This window comes from Phocoena sinus, chromosome 12 (genome assembly GCF_008692025.1).
Source record: "Phocoena sinus isolate mPhoSin1 chromosome 12, mPhoSin1.pri, whole genome shotgun sequence".
NCBI lineage: Eukaryota > Metazoa > Chordata > Mammalia > Artiodactyla > Phocoenidae > Phocoena > Phocoena sinus.
The window spans coordinates 45,753,637-45,776,087 of NC_045774.1; the positions used below are offsets into that span (position 1 = coordinate 45,753,637).

A 22,451-nucleotide genomic window follows, 5' to 3' on the forward strand; every position below is an offset into this window, starting at 1 on the left:
CAACTTAGAGTCACTATAGCACCCAGCTCAGTATTTAATTATGTAGATTTTGTTACTATCTTTTCTAATTGTTTCTGACATGTGGGTAAGTATTAATTATTGAGCTCCCGTCATGTGCTAGACATTATTGGGAATAAAAACGTGTCTCAGTGACAAATATTTCAAGACACTTGTAGCAGAGTGAGGAAATATACGTGTACAGCTGTAATCATATTATTAGGTAAACGGTCAAGGTCATGAAAGATAAGGAAAGGCTGAGGCAGTGTCACAGTTTGGAGGAGAAGAACGAGGCATGACCACAATGCAGTGTGGGATCCTGAATTGGATCCTGGACCAGTGAAGTGCATTACTGGAAAAACTGGTGAAATCCAAATAAACTCTCCAGTTTAGTTATAAGTATTGCACCAATATCAATTCTTTCATTTTGAAAATTGTGCTATGGTTCTATGATATATTTACATTTAGGAGAATATGATTCAAGGGTATAATGGAAACTCTCTGCAACTTTTCTATAAGCCTAAATTCATTTCAAATTAAAAGTTTAGAAAGTGAGACTTCCCTGGTGCCTCAGTGGTTGAGAATCCGCCTGCCAGTGCAGGGGGACACGGGTTCAACCCCTGGTCTGGGAAGATCCCACATGCTGCAGAGCAGCTAAGCCCGTGCGCCACAACTACTGAAGCCCGCGCACCTAGAGCCCATGCTCCGCAACAAGAGAAGCCACCACAATGAGAAGCCCGTACACAGCAACGAAGAGTAGCCCCTGCTCGCCACCACTAGAGAAAGCTAGCACGAAGCAACGAAGACCAAATGCAGCCCAAAAAAAAAATTTTTTTTGTTTTAATTTAAAAAGTGATAAATCCTATAAGGAAGGCACAACTGAATACATTTAGATGTTCAAAGTAGGAAAAAATTACGTACTTCCAATTGATGAGATAAGGTGAAGCTTCATAGAGGGATAGCTGGTCATTCGAGAATAAAATAAGGGACATTTCCAGGAAGAGCAATTAATGTGGGTAAAGGCATGAAAACAGGAAAAGGGAGGACGCTTCTGAAAAAACAGTGTAAGTAAAATGAAGAGCATTATAGCCCATGAGGAAGGACTTGGGATTTAGTTTATAGGCGAACAAAGACGCAGGAAGGTGTATGGGACATGGAAAAAGATTCGCAAGCAATTTTTTTTCTTCTTTTTTTTTTTTGCGGTATGCGGGCCTCTCACTGTTGTGGCCTCTCCCGTTGCAGAGCACAGGCTACGGACGCGCAGGCTCAGCGGCCATGGCTCACGGGCCCAGCCACTCCGCGGCATGTGGGATCCTCCCGGACCCGGGCACGAACCCGTGTCCCCTGCATCGGCAGGCGGACTCTCAACCACTGTGCCACCAGGGAAGCCCTCGCAAGCAATTTGATTTGCTTGAGCTCACCATATGTGAACTGAGGCTGAGTGGGGGACGAAGATGGATTGGAAGGTTGTAGAGATAAAATTGTGAAAGATTTTGAATGCCAGGCAAGGAGTTTGACCTGCCTCTTTTATGCAACAAGATAGCCCTGTACATGTTTGAGCTTATTCCCCAGGAGACTCTAAGTACTTTAAAACTGGAATTGTATCTTATATTGAGATATCTGGGAATAGGTGTACAGAGGAAATATCCAAAAGAGAGGAAGCTGCAGGAGAAGCTTGAATCTGCAGGCCAGAAGGTGAATACCTGAGAGAAAGGCTTAAAGACAAGACATATTAGCTAGGATGAAGGCCATACTGACCTACTGCAGTGGGCCAGTTAAGGGTGTTAGAAACACAAGGCAGTATATTTAGAGTTAACTGCTTTAGTTTAAATATTTGGATAGAGAGAAAATAGATTTCTTTGATGGAATTGCAAAAGTACACATATCTGAGTTAATTAGAAGACCATTAAAATGTTAAATAGGGCTTCCCTGGTGGCGCAGTGGTTGAGAGTCCGCCTGCCGATGCAGGGGACTCGGGTTTGTGCCCTGGTCCGGGAGGATCCCACATGCCGCGGAGCGGCTGGGCCCGTGAGCCATGGCCGCTGAGCCTGCGTGTCCGGAGCCTGTGTTCCACAACGGGAGAGGCCACAACAGAAAATGTTAAATAATATTAGAAGTTCTCTATGTGTAAAAGCAGTTTTGATCCAGTAAATGTACTTGTTAGCAGGAAATAATAAACCTCCACTGCCATTTTTGTTTTTCCTACCAGAACTTGTAGAATATGAGTGTTGGTGTCTTGCTTTTTGGGTTCAAGAGGAGGAGTGATAAATTAGAGGGGTGCTCATTATTCTGGAACAGTAATGCAAAAAGAGGAATAAAATATCAGCATCACCATGTATTCCTGAATATCCTAACCCAATGGCAGGAGCTTCCCATTGGAAAAACATATCAGGAGTTTGGAATACTATATCAACCGTGACCATGACTACAACTTTTCAGAAGGCCAAGCCTGCCCTCATTTGAAGAAGCGCCATGTCTCCTGGAGGGGAGACGCTTTTTAACTCCCAGTCTAACTCCTACTAAGTCCTGGTAAGCAAACACTTTAACCTGTTAGCAAGCAGAGACTCCATTAACACAAACGCTTTTGATGTGAGATCAGTGAGAAGCAGTTAGAGACCACACCCACAGCCATGCCTGAAATAACACATTCTGGTTGCCAGTTCTCACAAAATCACTGCAAAGTGTTATAGTATGTCATTCTATCATGTTTCCCTTAAGGCTGAAAAACAATGCGGGACACATAACATGTGTGCATGACACTTGACGGTCTTTTTTTTCCCATTCATTATGTTTTAGCCATTAGCAATCACCTTACATGCTCTTTCAATAATTCCAAAGCCTCTGAGAATTCAGTCTATTATGAATTCCATTTGATTCTTCTAGCTTAGTCTGTTATGCCAAGTCTTTTCTGTACCACTGTAGTGTCATAATTGGAAATAATTTTTTGGTCCTTCTGTATAATCTGGGAATTAATTAATGAAAACTGGTTTTTAACACATTTTTTTCTGACATATATAAAGTTAAACACATCTTAGTAAATGAAGTCTTTGTTTTAATGGAATAGGGCATAATTTTAGTAAATATATTCATGAGACTTGTAAATCCTAAAGTTAATAGAAAGGAAAATTATTTATATAAGCATCACATAAAATATATGTATAATTTTATCTTTAATTTTACTATTATAAAAGCATTTCTAGAATGATTCCTAGGAACCAGTGGCATCCTAGAAATCAAATTTGCAGATGGCATTAAACTGACAGATAACTTATAACACGGAAGCTAGAACCAAGACTCAGAAAGATCTGTACTGGCTATAACACTGGAACAAATCTGGGGAAATAAAATGAAATGGATACAAATGTAAAATCCCATCCTCCAGTAAAAAAAGAAAAAAAAAAGGTCCATTGAGAGGAACTTGAAAGAAACACACATGAAAGATTCTAGGCATTCATTTAATTATGAATTAGAGACGCAATGTAATTGCGTAAAAATGCTGATATGACCTTAGATTTGATTTTTAATAAGAACATTTCCGAGCAAAGAGGATGATGGCCTTTCTTACACTAGGTTGAGCACACCCATAGCCAGGCCTAAAGCATCACATTAGGTTTTCAGAGCTGCACTGCAACTGGAACAAAGTGTGTTCAGAGTAGGGCCCCTAGAGCTGTAACAGGGGAAGCAGCACCCTGAAGGAGAGGAGAATGTTTAGCTGGAAGGAGATAAGGTATAGTGGCATAGAGTGGAAGACTGAAAACTGTCTTCTGTATCTGAAGGCTGCCAGGGGGTATGGAGTATAGGAATAGAGCAGAACAAGGAGAAAAGGGCGGATGACACTGGTGTGTAAACCTTGCTCAATTTAAGTAGGAATTTTATTATAACTATAACTGAGATGCCCGGCAGGTAGCAAGTGGCCCCTGAGTTGTCAAAAACCTATCACTGCGAGTGCTAAGGGAACTCAATCAAAATGTGACTGGTCCGAGTAACCATGGTGTCTGGTGACTCCGAAAGGCCACAGTTCTTGGTGCCTCCTAAACCTCGATCAGAATTATACAGAAGTGGCCCAAACCTTAACAGAGTACAGCACATGTTCTTAGCAATATATCAGAGGTCTGTTTGCCTTTTGAAAATGTAATGAAACAACAGTTAGCTTTTACAGTAAGCCATTTAATGCAGCCCCAAATAAGCCAGTTCCTGTCATATTAGTCGGTGTTCACATTGCTACTGCCTAAGCTGGAGAAGTGCTAATAGTTTTCTTGTCTATCATTTTCTCTGAAACCAGAGCAGCTGCTACAATGGAGAAAATAAGCTAAAGTCCCTTAAGACATGAATTGTGATCACAGATTTAAAAAAAATTTTTTGTTGTTGTTCCTGTAATTGAGGTCCAAAATTACAGCAGCCTTTTGCTTTCAAATTATGCAATGAAAACATGGAATATACCTACAGGGGCACACAGATGAATGGAGCTACAAAATCACTTCTGCCTGTATGGAACTTTTATTTCCTAATTTTAGTTTATAATTACTACTAGTAATGAATGTTTTATCTAAGCGTTTTAGCAACTTTTCCATTTTATTCCATTTGGTTCACGCACAATACAATATTTACATATTTGTCACGGATGCCGTATCCATTTTTCCACCTTGGCCTTTGACAGAAAAATCAGAGACTGTGAACAACCTGGGCATGATGTAAAATGCTATTAGAATGATAATGTTAGCCTTTCGTGGATTTTTAAAGATATATTGAAAGTTCACTTTATGCTATTAATTGAGAATTTTCTCTCTACAATACCTTAAAAGGAGAAAAAACTTGAACTTTATGCCTCTTCTCACCAACACGCACACTGACATGCTTTCGTATTTTCTCTCCATCCCTCCCCTCTCCCTCTTTCCTCTTGCTTTCCCCTTTCCCCTCCTGACTTCCAGTCAATCACCCAGGATATTGGAAGTTATATTCAGTCGATTGATATAGATGATTTCTATTTCTAACCAACCTAAATTCATACTCACATGCCAGTTCCTACTATAAACAAATTCATCCCAGAATAAAAATTGGAACAGGAACAAGTAATTTTCATCTTCTTAACAACTTTCTTTTTATTAAAATGAGTGTCCAGAATTTGAATACCAAATTGTTTATTCTAGGACTACTTAGTGTGTTGGCGAAAAGAAAGACAATACTCCATAGAAAAGCTGCGAGAATACAGGAAGGGAAAATGTAGGAAGAGGAAGCTTAAAAGGGAGAAAATTGTGTCTGAGGGAAAAAAAAATCTTGAAAATTATACTTCGGGAAGGTGTTTTTGAAAAGAAGGCTATAAAAGAGAAGATAGACAAGGTTTTTTTCAGTAATAAAAAGGGAACTAGAGGGGCTTCCCTGGTGGCGCAGTGGTTGAGAGTCCGCCTGCCGATGCAGGGGACACGGGTTCGTGCCCCGGTCCGGGAAGATCCCACATGCCGCGGAGCGGCTGCCCCCGTGAGCCATGGCCGCTGAGCCTGAGCTCCGCAACGGGAGAGGCCACAGCAATGAGAAGCCCGCGTACCGCAAAAAAAAAAAAAAAAAAAAAATGGGAACTAGAAATGATTATTTTTTGAAGATTTAAAATATATAATTAGAAATTCTCAAAGCAAAAAGTGCCAAAACTTAGCATATGTTTAATAAAACTGCTTGATTGAATTGAATTGACTGTGGAGAGTGTATAGTCTTACCGAAAATACAGAAAATAGGAAAGAACATTATACATTTTAATTTGGCAATAATGAAGTGCTTCTGAAAATCTGTATAGCCCACTGACTCTCCTACCCACAATCCGACTTACTGTCATTGGGCTACAGGCTGCCATTTATACTCCAGTAATTGCTGTGATCGCTTATGGATTTTAACCCTATCCTCCCTGTTTTGCCATTGCATTCATTGCCCAGCAATATTTATTGAGCTTATGATGTATCTTGTAATCACTGTATTTAAGAATTGAATATATAGTCCAGGGCAATCTCTGATCTTTAAAAACTAAAAAAATTAATAGTATCTTTTTGCATCATGATTTACAATTTACGAAGCACTTCACATAAAATTGTATAAAAGTTAAAATAAACATTATTGTCCCGTTCTCAAAATTGAGAAAGCTAAAGCTCAGAGAAGTTAGGAAAAACTCATCTGGAGTCACAGAATAAGTATAGGAGGCCAAGCTGTTTATTTCCTACAGTGCAAAGCTAAGAAACATATCTGTTCTTGTCTTCAGAGTGTGACTGGTCAGATTCAGAGTCACCGAGGCAATATGAGAGGTTGGCCTCTTCCTGGTGGGAGGCAGACTGGCCCCTGCACCGGTCCTTTGTTGAGTGTTTACAAGCAGTATGATTCTCAACACCACCCTCCCCCCACTAGCAAGCATTTGGCCTTGATCTTTTTGACGATCACAAAGATTGAATGATGCCATTGGCATTTAGCGTTCAGAGGAGCGAGAGACAATAATTGTCTAGGCGAGAGACCAGTGCGCGTGATAAAGAGATTTCCAACCCCAAATATGAACAGTGTCCCTGCTGAAAAGCACCTTTGCCATTAATTACTAATAGTGAGTTATTCATATTTTTTAAAACTTGGCATTCATGACCTGAATATTAATGATTGTCAGAATTTATCAAGAACCTGACCCTGGGACAGCACTCAGAAGCCTCCTGCAAATGTATACACAGCACTGGAATTTCCCCAGCTTTTAGAGAGAACATGTTATCAGTGCTTCAGCATTGTAGTTTTGAGTTGGTCGGGGTTTTCAGTTGCTGCTATTCCTTATTATATGTTACTGTTAGTTTTAATTCAGCATTATCGATTTCACTTATTAAATGTACTTAGTTAACCCTGAAGTGTTTAGTTATCCCTACTTTTATAAACAGTATTTTTGGCCTATAATTTACAGTAACTATACTTTAAGACATGCTATATATTGTGATTCAAAGATGGATTATTCATGCAACTTATTGCTAAAGTAGATACATGCACAAACTTTCCTTCAGAAATTACACAGCACAGTATAGTGTAGTATAGTACAGCATAACATATACAGTATAGAATATTATAATTATACTAAAGTATACAAACAGTACAGTATAGTAATACTATAAAATAGTACCATATAATATAGTAATAATATAGATAATATGTTACGGTGTAATATTGTCATAACAAAGTTTTTTCCCACTTGAAAGTGGAAACAAGAGATATAGATGAATGGTGGGGTGTTTTTTCTTACCAAAAGGGATGCCTACAAAAGTCAGTAAAATAAAGTGGGAGCCACTGAGTTATACTGCAACATAACCTGAGCAGATCTCAGGAGTTTGGACTCTTACTCAGAATGCCTGGCATAAAGCAGGGGGAGTGAGCCATCTTCATTCTTACTGTCCTTGGGGGGGCCCACAAGGCTGCTCTAATGCAGCTCTTTGTGCTTGTGTGTTGCTTGAAGTGTTTGGAGACCCTGTGGCAGAGATAGTATTATTTTTATTTTAATATCAACAAGTACCTTTTGTCTACAAGGACAAGTGTTTCATCCATAATATTTATCACCTTGTCTCTGGTTTTGTTGTTGACTTACTCTATTTTTTCAACACTTTTTATTAAGAAAATATTAGGAAGGAAACAATAGATTTCAGAATTATAAAAGGGAAGCTTGGACAGCTAAATTTTAAGATACTCTAAGGGACAAAGAAATAAAGCCACCGATGCAGGGTGAGATAAATCTGTGACATTGGAAATATGTGATGTGATTTACTTGGCTGGCCACTATGTAGGAGAATAAATTCTATAATCTTGCCAAAACCTGAGGGAAATGTGAATTGAACAGCAATAAATAACCTTATTGGAAAGGGTTGAATATGATATACTGTATCCTCCAGCCTTTATATAGGAAAATTTCCCATTGATTACAGCATCAGACCCAAAGTGGACTGAAGACAAGGTAATGTGTAACACACTTCACAATGTCCCTTCTGGTTTTATGCTATTATAGCCTTCTCAAACTTCATGAGTTGGAAGTTCAGGTTGAGCTATGTACACAACACCAACCTTTTCAGCCTCTTTCTGGATTAACTAAACTTTATAGCTAATGTTTTTTTCTATGCATTTTCATGAATATTCTTTTGCTGTTCAGAAGTCAGACTTTATTAATATTATATATTTAATAACATTTATTTGACTAAAATTTTAAGTTTACAAGTACTTTAGTACCTTATTTTATTTAACCCTCACAATACTGCTGTGTGATAAAAGAGGGTATTATTTCTCCTGTGTTTTACAGTTGAGAATATTCAGACGTAGAGTGGTTATGTGACTTGCCCAGTCATATATAGTGAATAGGTGGCCAAGCTGGTGCCAGATACCGGGGTTTCCACATGCCAATATTTATAAGAATTTTGTTGTAGGAATTATTTTTTTTTTTTTTTTTTTTTTGCGGTACACAGGCCTCTCACCGCTGTGGCTTCGCCCGTTGCGGAGCACAGGCTCCGGACGCGCAGGCTCAGCGGCCATGGCTCACGGGCCCAGCCACTCCGCGGCATGTGGGATCTTCCCGCACCGGGGCACGAACCCGTGTCCCCCGCATCGGCAGGCGGACTCTCAACCACTGCGCCACCAGGGAAGCCCATGTAGGAATTATTATAATTGACTCTGATAGTTTCATTTCTGCTGAAGTGTCTCGTTCTATCCTTTTTTTATTACTGGGCAATATTATAGACCGCTAAAATGCAATTCACCTGCTCCGTTCAGGCAGTCACTCCTTTATTAAAATTTTTTGAGTATCTCCTTTGTTCATCAGGAGGAAAAAAGCAAAACAGATGTAAGAAGCTGCCCTCAAGGAGTACACAGTCCAGAAGGGAAAGCAGATAAACATATATGCTCACTACAATACCTTAACCATTTGTGATGTACTAAAAAATATATTTGGTCTTTGCCCCCTCCACTCTCATTCTGGCACAAAGCTCTTAAAACCATTGCAATTTCCTGACAGGAATGTCTCATTGTCTGCTAATGAGATGACATATGGGGGAAGGGGGGAGGCCTAGAAAAACCAACCACGTGATTAGAAGACTAGAACTTTCAGCCCCACCCCTCAATGTCCAGGAAGGGAGAGGGGCTAGAGATAAGTCCAATCACCAGTTGGCAGTGATTTAATCAATTATGCCTTTGTATGAAACTTTAATTTAAAACTCTGAAACAATGAGGTTAAGAGAGCTTCTGGGTTGGTGAACACAGTGATGTGCTGGGAGGGTGGCACAACCAGAGAGGGCATGGAAGCTCTGTATCGGCATCACCACCCCCCATACCTTGCCCTATGCATCTCTTCCATTTGGTTGTTCCTAAGTTGTGTCCATTATAATAAACCAATAAGTATGAGTATAGTGTTTTCCTGAATTCTGTGAGTCATTTTAGTGACTATTGAACCTGGGGTGAGGGGATCCTTGAATTTATAACCAGAGACGACAGAAGGTAGTTACTGTCAAAATTGAATTGAATTGTAAGACACCTAGTTGGAGTCAGAGGATTGGAGAATTGATTATTGCTTGCAAGAACCAAACACCAGTGCTCACCATGTCCTCTACAAAATGCCCTGTATGTGGCTCAAGGCATGTGAAGTATATATGGCCAGTGTGGTACTCTCTAGGTCACTTTGCATTTCTGTGTCCACCAGTTGTGTTGTATACTTATCAATAACTAGTAGTGTTTGCCCCCAGACTGTTTGTGGTAATTGTATTTTGTATAGTTATGCACTATAATTGAATATTAAGTAAACGTAGGACTATAAATGTGAAATTCAAGAGTAGTTTCTATGAAAATTTAGTCAGATTCTTTGGAAAGACTTTGATAAAGGTAAGTTCCAAGAAATTCTATCAAAGTGGGCTTGGACAAGACAATTCTAAAAGACTGAAGAAAAAATTTAAATCTAGAAAGATTCTATTACTAGAATACAAAATTACCCAAGAAATTACTTCAGAATATACTTTTAGAATCATAAAAAACTGAATATACTTTTAGAATCATAAAAAACTAATTGCATAAATATAAATTATAGTACAAAACCTTTAAATTTAAAAAATAAATCAGGAGGAGTCTCCACTCAAAATTCTTCACAAGTATCTTTAAGGTTTCACTTTAAAGAAATAAAACTGAAATTTGTAGATGATGAAATATGAGTGTGACTTAGCAAGGAAGAAAATAAGAAACACAACCACCAGACCTATACTCAAAGAAAAGACCTTGATTCTTCTTCAAAAGATGATTCATATGTTTTAAGTTAAAATGAAATGCATAAAGTGTGTATTACTTGTCAAATTCCCTCCTTAGCCAACTTTTCAATTAGGCAGCTAACCACCAGTTCTAATTACAAAATGAGAGAATCGACCATACCTCAACTCTTCCTCATGTTTTTTTGTTAAGACATTGAAGTTATCGCCTGTGATCCTAAGAGTAATATCAAAATTTAGATTATTTGCAATACCACTTTGTCAGTAGGAATTTATGACCCCAGTTTTCATTTTCATTTAGGGAGAGTTAATCAAGCTCCTAGTCAGTAGATTCCTCTTAGATTGACTTTGAAAGAAAAGCATAGCCCTCAAGTTTTCTTTCTTCCATTCCCTAAAATAATTTATGAAACAGAGCCGTCTGAATCATCCAAAGTCAGCTTCATTATCCTGCCTCCAGGCCAGCTTCCCCTTGTTGTGCTAGACTGTTTAGAAATGTACTCTAGGCTTACAGTTTCCTACGAGAGGAATTTGTGACCTTGATCATTAACCTATACATGAACCTGAGAACCAGCCAACTGGAATTTTTTTCCCATGCATCAAATCTTAATCTCACCTGCTGCTGGTTTCAAACTCCATTTGTTTAATTTGTTCAAATGTGCATTGCCTACTTCCTGTGTTCCAGGATCTCTCTGGGATCTTGGGATGCAAAGATCCATACCTTCATGGTACTTATATTTCAAAGGTGGGAGAGGAGAGTCAGAAAATATCAGTAAGCATAAAAGATAGTAAATTACCTCGTATATTAGAAGGAAATACATATATGGGGGAAGGGGAACAGCAGAGTAAGGGGCATCAGGAACACCAAGGATTGGGGAATGGGTTGCAATTTTAAGTAGACTGGTCAAAGTAGACTCACTGAGAAGGTGACATTTGGGTAAAGACTTGAAGTGAGGAATATGACCATGAGGGAGAATATTCCAGGCAGAGGGAAGAGCCAAGGCAGAGACTCTTAAGGTGAGAGGTGCCTAGCATGTTTGAATAGCAAGGAGAGAATGTGCCAGGATGAGGTCAGAGAGATAACTGTTAAAAGGACCAGTCTGGCTGCCATGCTGAAAATGACTGGATGGGAGAGACCAATGTACAAGTAGAGAGACTAGTGAAAAGCTGTTGGGATGAAGAGGCAAGAGATGGTGATATCTCACTCCTGGGTGATAGCAATAGAGGGAGTGAGGAGTGGCCAGTTCTAGACATATTTAGAAGGTAGAGCCAACAATATTTCTTTAGTATAGATGAAAAAGAGGGGTCAAGAATGACTCCAAGATTTTTTTGACTTGACGACTAGGAGAATAGTATTATCAACTGAGACAGAGGAGATATTTCAAGGAGCAGCATTGTGATGAAAGATCAAGTTTAGTGCTGGATGTATTGAGTTGAGATGTTTATTAGACATTTAAGTGGAAATGTCAAGTCAGCAATTGCCTTTATGAACCTAAGGAAAGGTCATCAGCATGTAGATTGTTCTACTCTGAGAGGAGGTGAAGACCAGCCAGACCCCTCAGCTGGAGTTCCACTAGCGAATTAAGCCCTCCTGCCTAAAGATCTCTTGTATGTAATCAATTCGGTTCTCTCCTGGTATCTAGGATGGTACGGATTATGTAGCCCCCTTTAAAGAGTTGAGAAATTGTCTCTTTGTGTTGTGTGGTTCAGGTGAGGAAGCCCAGATGAGAAAGATTGCTTGGATGCCTAAAGAAAATTAGGTTCTCTGTCTCTTTTTCAGGCAAACTGTCTTAATTTTTATTCTTAACGTAATTGAGATCTTAAGATATTTGGAGTCATTTTATAAAAACCTTAAGTGGAATACTGTAAACCAGTGATTCCCAAAATGGGCACGTTTTTCACTGGTGTTCATATAAAAGGTGGTGGGGGGTGATGGCTCACATATGTATGGTGTTGGAGAAAAATAATTAAAACAAAGTCTTCTACCAATCCAGATATACTCTCCACAAAAGCAGTAGAAAAAAACACTTTTATTAATGAATAAGAATTAAATTTAAATGTGATGTGCATCACACATAGTCTAATAAGAGACTGCAAAAACAGAAAGAGATTGCACTCTCTCGTATAGGCAAGTATATACAACCCATTACAGACACAGTAACTAGTCTGAAAGTAAGAGGACTTGACAGCACCATTTGTCACATATAGTTTATCCTAACTCTACCTAGTAATTGGGGTGCCTATCTGTGTTAGCTTATTGGCTTCATCCAGAGGAAAACTATACCTCATATCTTTATGACAAGAGGTAGCTTTGCAAATTAGAGCAAGGCGTTCACCAAAGTTAGGCTCCTATCCTCCCACAGAAGAGGGAGAGAGGGGTGCTGTCTTCCTTGATGTGTACTTTACAAAAAGATGGCTTCCAGGTCTCTGGGTCATAAAGCTGACAAAAGGCCTATCTAGTTTTCAAGTAGATTTACGTACATTTTAAAGACAAGAGAAAGTATTTACAATGATAAATTTTCTAAAGTAAATGCTCTAGGTAAAAGGAGGCAGGGGTGGGAGATGGGGGAATCTCTTCCCTAATCTTCAACCGGGAGGGTTAAGGCTCTTGTTTTTAATTTTTATTTGACCTTACAGTGCTGAGCTCTGGGTGTCAAATAAACATAAACATTTCTTTACTGTAGCACTTCTCAGGACTTTTAATTTGCTTGTGTGCATTATAAAATTTCAAGAGAGAAATGTGTTTTGCAGCATTTCTCAAATGTGTTTGATCATAGAACTTTTTTTAATGGAGTATCTCCTAGGACCAATTCACACACTGGAAAATGCCATGCTGACCTAATACAGATTTGACCAATTCCAGAAACAGTGGGTACATTTATTTTGTTCTGATACCTTATCCTGAGCCTGCATCCTTTGTGGCCATAGTCACCAAAACTTTTAAGTCACTTTTGCACTTGAATTTTTAGTTTGTTGATGTTTTCTCCTATTAATTTTGCTTCATGATATGCTATTTTTATGTTCCTATTTATATGTTTGGTTAAAATATAAATATTCTGTGTTCCCATTTTATTACTTTGGTAATAATGGCATGAATATTTTATGATTTTAATATTTTTACCACTTTCACTATTCCCTCAGTTCTATATCTGGACAGTTACCCTAATCTTGGAAGCACCTAGATATCTATTCAAAATCACATGTGATGTTTTAAGTCTGTAAAATGTTTGCTATTCTAAAATCATCCTTTTAAAGGCCAATTCACTGCTTGAGGGCATTAAACGTCTGAGTAGCTGCTCCTGGGAAATGGGGGTGTGGGTGTATATGTCATAGACTGGTGTTTGGCTGTCCTAAGGCATAGGCCATCATGAGAATTAGGTATACAACCCATAATTATCTCATTGATACATTTACTTTCTTGTAAACAAGAACTTCTACTAAGTAGCAGATATTTTCATCCATCTCTAATTTCTACTAAATTCCTTTCTAAATCTACATGATTTACAAAGCCAAGCAAAGTCCACAATAAGTATAGGATGCTTCCAAGTAAACTGAATTATTTCTTTAATTTGCTTAATTACTCATTGAATTTTGTCCACTTACAGAGCCATCCTAAATTTCTTCACACAGCCTAGCACATCACCTGCTGTAGAAGCACTGCTGGTGTGTGGGAAAGAAGGTGCTAATTGCCCCTTAAACCTACCCACTACCTTTCTCCATTAACCCTGATTATTCCGTGAACTAGAGTAGGTCACTTCTCATTTCAACCAAAAATGGCTGGGTTTTGGCTAGCTGGTTGCAGTTCTGGGCGTTGTACTGTCTCCATCCTGCAGCTAGAATTATTTTGTCTTTTCAAGATAACAACCACTGAAAAAAGAACCTTGCCTCTTTATTCCTTTGCCCTTCAAAGGAACTTTTTCTCCAATTAGTCCTCTCCCCACCTCTTGTTTAATCTTTGTTTTTCATTTACAAATTTGCCAGGAATTTAGTCTCTCCTTTGTAATGATACCAACTCCCTTCTAAAAAAACGTATCTTTCAAAACACTATTAAGCAAATTAGTAACTTCAAAATATACTCATATAGTAGCATGTTGCCATCACAAATTCTAAAATCCATATCCAGCGACTGTCACTTTATAGACAGATACTCAACTCCCAGGGAATTTGGGGTGTCTCTTTGTAGAGCCCCAGTCTGGCTAAAAGGTGCTGGGAAAGATACTAGTATTTGAGTTTTAGGCTAGAAAAAGAGGAGATTTTCGAAAGGGCCACTCCCTACTTCTTAGGCTTTGTCACTGGAATTTGGGCAGTACCTTTTCCATGTGCCATTTTAAAGTAATGAATAAATACAAAGGAAAGAATAAGCTAAAAGAAGTTACTTAAAGGATATAATGTCTTATTCTCTCACAAAAGCCCCACTTAGTGGAAGGATGGATTGGGAAAGATCTTTGTACTTTGTTTACACCACCTCCACCCCAACTCACAGGCAAAAAGAGGAGTTTCTAAGAACAAACTGACCTGATCTAGGGAACTAGAAAAGATCTCCTAACTGTATAATTTGGTCTGTCCTGCTGAATTTCTGCTCTGGACAAATAGGTCCTCCTAAACCTGCCCATGTCATTCAAACAGGCATTCCTTAGTGGCTCTCTGCACTTAAGAATGGCTTAAACTCTCACATGAGAAGTGGTGGGATATGGGATCTGAATGTAAAGACTGTATGTCCTGCTAACTTTCCTTGTATCTTTGAGTGGTATCCATTGAAGTGATTGTAATCACTTAATAGCATTCAGCTAGAAGGAGGCAGCATTTAGAAAATGAATTTATTCAAGTCTTTCTTCCATTCAAATTTCCAAATTTAGCCAATGGAAGGGTAAAGATGTCTAAGTCAAATTCAGTCAGAATTAGAGGACTGAATTCTGAGTTACCCAAGCTCAAATGAGAACTTGTTCCTCTCAATATCATTCATCTTCCCCCAAAAGATAAACCTTATATGTCTTGAAAATAACGTTTATCCTTCTAAAATATGTATGTAAGGTATCTAGTGACAGTGTGGGTGTCTTGCACTTACTTTTTGCGCCTATTCATCGACTGAATTTATAAGTTAGGAGATCTGAATGCTTAGATAAAACAGCTATTCAGACACCACTCAGAACATTTGAGTTGGGAGGCTGCCTTCCAGGAATAGCCTTCTGATTTACAGAAGAGAGTACCTTAGACCAAAGGAATCTATAAGCATGATCTAAAGTTACTATTAGTGTGAAGACACATGTGGAGGACATTTCACCCTTAATAGTGATATTGATTACTTAAGAATTAATTGTCTCTTTGGGGTAATAATAATAACAATTAACATTTATTGAATGCTTATGCGCCAGGCACTATACTAAGGGCTTTACAACACTACTATTTTATTTAACCCTCAAAACCCCTACAGTTTAGGTACCATTATTTTCCCTGTTATATAAATAAGGAAATTATAGCACAGAGAAGTTAATAAGGAACGTATCCAAGGTCAGTGCCAGGGATCAAATCTGGCAGAATGATGCCAGAGTCTACCTTCTTAACCTCCATGTGACACTACTTCACACACATGTTTGTACTACAGTCATCGCAGTTCCCCAACACACCAAGCTTTTTGTGTCCCGCAAGGTTGTCCCTTTACCCATGATACCTTTGCTCATCAGGTCCATGTTGTGACTTGCTACTTCATTTATGAGGACTTGCTGGAGAGTTATAGTTTTCTTTCCTCTAAGCTCCGATCACTCACACTCACACATACACACCACACTCTCTCTATATATATTTATTTATATATTTATATTCACATATATTTCTTCTTTAGCCTTTACTATATTAAACTGTCATTTGTTATGCTTGTTCCTCCACCAAATAATGATGATATCGGGAAGCAGGTAGCTTTGATCTCCAGTATCCCACACATCAATGATTAATGGGAGCTTGCTGATTTAATATGTTCCATGAATGGGCAAACAGGGTATTAGCCACTTAGTCCTGTTCCATAAAGACTGCTGTAATGTTAGCTTGATAAAATCTGAAAAGAAAAGAAAAGCACATCCATGCTGCTATCAAGTTAAATTTTTAAAAAGAGGAGGAAAAAACAACTTAGACAATAATAGCCTTCTATGGAAACTATGGAGAAAAATAATATAACCATGTTATATAGCATAGAAGTTCATGGTAGAGCTTCTTTAAGAGAGATTGTGGTAGCACATGTTTTATTGACATTGTGATGATTTCTTTCTCTTTATAACTTTATGGTAAAAGCTATGAGCTGAGGACCAGTATTCCCCAAATTATATAATTCTGAAGTCTCTAGCTGAATAATCTGTGACCCTCCCTGAGACTGCAGGCAGTTTCCTAAATTTTCAAAACTGGAATGTCACCTCTGCTCCTGGGTGTTGCTCTTTTATTTATCTTTTTTTTTTTTTTTTTTTGGCTGTGCTGGGTCTTTATTGCTGCACACAGGCTTTCTCTAGTTGTGGCGAGCGGGAGCTACTCTTCGTTGTGCTGTGTGGGCTTCTTATTGCAGTGGCTTCTCTTGCTGAGGAGCACGGGCTCTAGGCACACAGGCTCAGTAGTTGTGGCGCCCGGGCTTAGCTGCTCTGCGCATGTGGGATCTTCCCAGACCAGGGCTCGAACCCATGTCCCCGGCATTGGCAGGCAGACTCTTAACCACTCCACCACCAGGGAAGTCCCTGGTTGTTGATCTTTTAATTGACACTTTAGAATTACAAGATAGTAGGCTCCTGGAATTCAGTTTTGAATTTATCATTATACAACTGCTTCAAAAATTCCAAGGTGAAAGAAGTGATATTAAAAAAAAACAAAAAGGTAGGCCAAAAAAAGTGGAACACACCATAAATAGACAGGCTCTAGCCTTGTGTTCTTGCAACTTAACAGTGTGATATTGGGCAAGATATTAACCTCTCTGTGAGATAATTCCCTCATCTGTAAAATGAGATAATGATAAGTGTCTATCTCTTAAGGTAATTAGGAGGATTAGGTGAGTTCATCTAAGTAAAGTGCTTAGAACAGTGTTGGCACATAAGTACCCTATGAGTACTTGCAATCATCATCATCAAGTTATTTAGAAATCTATGTGCATACATTAGATCTCAACAGAAGTGCCTTCAAAAATTGTTATATACTGTGCCCTCCACTTACTGAAGGTGTGACAAAAATAACCCTGTGAAAAATATTTCTCCAAGTTAGAACCCTTGTCCAAAATAATATCTATTATGTTATTTAATATTCATTATGTTATTTCTTACCTAAAGATTACATGACAAATTTAATTTTGAATTTAGTACCAGTAAAACTTTTCTCTCTTGAAGAATAGATATCTGTTTCTATAAGGTATTGAAAATTATAGACCACTTTTTGCCTTGAGGAAGAATTAGCCAACAGAGTTCAAGGTTACAACCTTTGGAAGAACTTGAAATTTCAGTGCCTGTGTTGTCAAGATACATATGATTTTATGATCAACCAAATGAAAATAGAGTTAAATTTTGTTTTCAGAAATTAAGGAGTCTAATCAGGAAGAATGTCTCAAGAATGGTCACTGGTACCTAGGGTAGAGGTGGGCCGGGGACCCACAGTGAACAGAGCCAAGCTTTTCCTCAGAAAATAGTCGCCTCCACAAACATCCCAGTGTAACTGTGAAGCAGCAGCTTTTGACACTGCCAGGCACTGAGTGTGTGGGTATTTGATGGTGCAGGGCTGTATGCTGAGGGTTCTCCTCACTCAACCTGGTGCTGCCACAAATATAAAGACAAAGTCTCTTCCATTTAGCCAGCATCCATTGTTTTACTTTCACAGCCTAGAAACTACTTGCCTCAAGATTGAGTCTCATTGAATTTGATTCTTATGTCATCTTTCTCTGCCCATAATACAATATTTATTTCAACAAAAATAACAGTTTGTAAGCTACCTGTTTAAGTATCTCTCTAATAAAATAAGGAGCCTATTTTCATATGTATAGCATTCTGTGTTAATAAGGCAGGATTAAAAAAAGAATAAGGCAGGATTGAGTGACAATAATATCAATTTTAAGTACAGTTTTATTTTATAATAATTATTACTTTGTGATTGAAAATAACTTTGGGAGATGGAGCAAAACACAGAACACACAAGTACGTTGAATATGCATTTTGAAGCACTTCCTTTAAGAGGAAAAAAATGTCGATATATGCAATGGGGATCTTGTGAGTCCATGGCTTTTTTCCTTTGTCCTATATTTTCTATATTTAATGTTATTAGACCACCATTAAATCTGGACCAAGAGCATTTGTCAACAGTTGAAGGCGTTTTCTCTTTGGCCACAGCTGCAACTTGAGGTTATTCAGGATGACCCCATACTCAAAGGGCAGCAATAAAGTGACCGTCACCATCCAAGAATCTATTCAAACAACTAATATACATGTTAAGTGGAAAACAGGACAGATGGCGATATCAGCCACAGAGAAGTTCTTTGTCTTTGTTGGAGATTGGTATTCAGTTCTAGTCTAGATAGTATATTAGCTTCAAAAAGGTATATTTACAACAGCTACATTCTAAGAGACCAAAGAGCTCCACACATGGTTTTACATTAAGATGACAGAGAATATTTAAGATCTTAGAATATTTGGAGATATCTGCATAAGACCAATCCAGAGAATTTGCTCAATTGGAAGAGGCTTATTTATATGAGAAGAATTATACATGGTGATGATTACTTCACTCAGGTAGCAGATATTTATGAGGGACCCCCTAAGTGCAAAGCACTATGCCCTCTGATGAGGATGCCACGGTGAGCAGGGTAGTTATGATGTATTAACTATCTTCTTAACCCCTAATGATATGATTGAAAATGGATTCTTTTAAAGGCACACACTTATAAGGACAAAAGCATGGGATAAGAGAAAATAGCAATAAGTCATTTAAGCTAGAGAGCAGATGTAGACATGGAAACCAATTTAACAAACCCCAAAATGCTGAATGTTAAAACCAGCAGGGGGTCAAAGTCTAGAAGCAATGCAGTTTCCACCAAAGCACTCCCAAAATGTTCAAGAAATGACCTTACCGTGTATGTCTCGATTTGGGGAGTAAACATGAGCTTAATAACAGGAAGATTGATCGAGAGCAACTAGTCACCCTCCAGATCCCCTTACTCATCCATACAGCTGGGAGACTGATGTTTTATTCCATAATGAGGGCAAAACAGAGTTAGTGGACTTGGGAACATTAGGAGAAAAAAGAACAGAGTAGCACACTAAAAATGATGGATTTAAGTGAGAGTTTACATATGGAATGTTGAGATTCACAGCCTTCTTCCTCACTGGACTTGAGAATCTTGACAATCAGAGTTCTCCAGGAAGGATATTCAGGAGTCTTTGGAGAATTTGATCAATCTAGAAATGAAAATCCAAAGGATACAGAGATCAGGGATTCCTTAGGGAAACAGCCTGGCCAGATCACCGTGGAGTATACAGAGTACAATTGACCCATTTCTTGCATATTCACAAGTGCCTCACTCATAAATGTAAGTAAAAAACAATAGATCAATACATGTTTAAGGCAGGCATCTAATTTGACATACAGACCCAAAACAGAAAGTAATACTTTTTAGGAAACAGAGGTTATATGAAGACATAAGACAAGATTTGTCTCAGTAGAACCAGAAGAGTTTGCTATATAAAAGAGGTGTATCCGGGCTTCCCTGGTGGCGCAGTGGTTGGGAGTCCGCCTGCCGATGCAGGGGACGCAAGTTCGTGCCCCGGTCCGGGAGGATCCCACGTGCCGCGGAGCGGCTGGGCCCGTGGGCCGTGGCCGCTGGGCCTGCGCGTCTGGAGCCTGTCCTCCGCAACGGGAGAGGCCACAGCGGTGAGAGTCCCGCGTACCGCAAAAAAAAAGAGGCATATCCAGAGAGCAAAAGAAAAATATGCCTGGAAATTAATATTATAATAGCAGAAATGAGAAACAAAATAAAAAGCTTGTAAGATAAAGTTGAGGCATTATCCCAGCAAATATAGCAAAAAGGTAAAGAGATGGAAAATAGAAGATTTTTTTAAAAATTAGTGTAAGGGTCCTACTTCTGAAAAATAAGAATTCCCCAATATGAGAAAAAATTTTGATGAAGGGGGAAAATCATCAAAGGAATATTCTCAGAATTAAAGAATATGAGTTTTTCATTTGAGGGGGCCATGAAGTGCCCAGCACAATGAGTAAAAGTAAACTACATTCATTAGGAAATTTTACAACTCTTGGGACAAAGAAAAAACCTAATTCCACAGCAAAAATGCAGAGTTCATAGATTGGAAAAAGTATAAAGATAATATCAGACCTCTCAGCAGCAATACTGGGTAACTGGAAGATAATAAGCACCTTCAAAATTCAGAAGGAAAATTACTTCTAATCTAGAATCTATACCAACTGGCACTATTGACTATTTGTGAGGAGAGACATATGTCACGATATCATATTTTAGGTATACAAGATTCAGAATACTCTAACTTACATGTACTATTTCGCAAAAAGCCTTTGAAGGATGTACTTCATGAAAGAAGAAAGAAACCAAAAAAAATAGAATACATAGGATGTAAGGAATCAGGAAACATTGAGAAAGCATTGGGAATTTCACAATGACATCTGTGCAGCAACTAGTTTAGAACAGAACCAGGCAGAAAGTTCCAAGAGATTTCTCCAAAAGAAGGAAACTGACAGAATCCTAGTGTATTTGTACATACTGAGAGATTTTCCCAATTAGGAAAGGGCTAGGGTTGAAATAATGATAAACTATTGAAAACAAACTAAACAAGATAATGATTAACTCAGCGGGACTAAGAATTTGTGCAAAAAGGGACTCAATCATGGTATACTACATGACTCAGCTGAGAATGGCACTATGTAATAATAATGTATTAATGACAGTCATAATAATCACTGTTGATCTGTGTTGTGAGAATGGGATGACAGAAAGCATTTGTGAGATAAGAATAGTGGAAAGTGAAAGAGAACTAAATAAAACCTTTTCTTCCAAGAGGGAAATCAATATTCAATGCCTAAAACAAGAATTCAAGCAAAAGTAATATAGGCATGCTATTTACAAAAAGTGGTCAAAAATGCCAAAATATTCAGCTAGAAGAATTGAAAGTAGCTGCTTCTGAAGAGCTGAAAATGGTACTGGAGTGGGCAGGGAGCTGCTGTTTTCCCTATTAAGCCTCATAGCGCTGTCTCTTTAAGATATGTTCATTTGTTCCCTTGAAAAACTGAAAAACAAATTAAAAAAAAAAAATACTAGCCTCGTCTTGGTTGTCTTGGAGTTTACACCCTAAAGAAAGAGACAGATATGATACGATTACATAGATACGTAGCTAACTACCAACTGTGCTAAATGCTGTGACTGAAACTTCTTGTTTAATCTTGTGTAAACCCATATAAAAAGAGTGCTGGCTTAGCGTAGTAGGGAGATCAAGTAAATCTTATGTGAGAGAGTGACATGTTGGCACCTTGTGTGGTAGATGCTAACCCCAAGTAGTTGGCAAACAACCATTATGAGTAATAAACTTCAGAGAAGAGTAAGGAACCATCAAATGTGGCTTCTGTTGGTCTGGGGTAATTAACTGCAGGATGTCACCTGGAGCATTTTGTTTAATAATGACAACATGAGCCATGGTGACCATGTGAGGAAAAACATTCACCTGTAATTACCTTTACCATCTAATCTGTTCATGGAGATTAATTCTACCGGCTTTAGTAATATGAATAATCACCTGGAATCACAGACTGGGAGGACCTGTAAGGACTTCAGAGCTCATGTATTCTTACCATATCCTCTCCTTTTGTAGTTAGGAAAATTCAGGAGGTTTAGTAGTCTGCCCAAAGTCTCACAGCTATTTAATGCTAGAGCCAAAGCAAGAACTCAGATCTCCAAGCTCCTTGTCTAGAACTGTTCTCTACAATTATAGAGAAAAATATACCTTGGTCTTTTTGAGAAACTGAAATTATTAAACTAATTATCACAGTGTTACCAAACAACTGAAAACTTTATTTGTTCAGTAATGAAAGAAAATATTGCAAAAAGGAATTACTTCTTCTACTTGAATTTTGCATTATTGTCTAAATTTAGTACCTGATAGCAGCTTAAGGATGTTCAATCTCCTCTTTAAAAAGTAATTTCTATTTTAGATTCATAAGTAATTATGTGAAAATCTAATGGTGATAACTTGTTAC

General features: G+C 38.3%; 1 protein-coding gene across 1 annotated transcript in view; it reads left to right on the forward strand.

The window, feature by feature from the left end:
• HS3ST5 (heparan sulfate-glucosamine 3-sulfotransferase 5) overlaps positions 1-22,451 on the forward strand; it is a 286,208-nt gene that overhangs the window by 130,585 nt on the left and 133,172 nt on the right. The window lies entirely within an intron of this gene.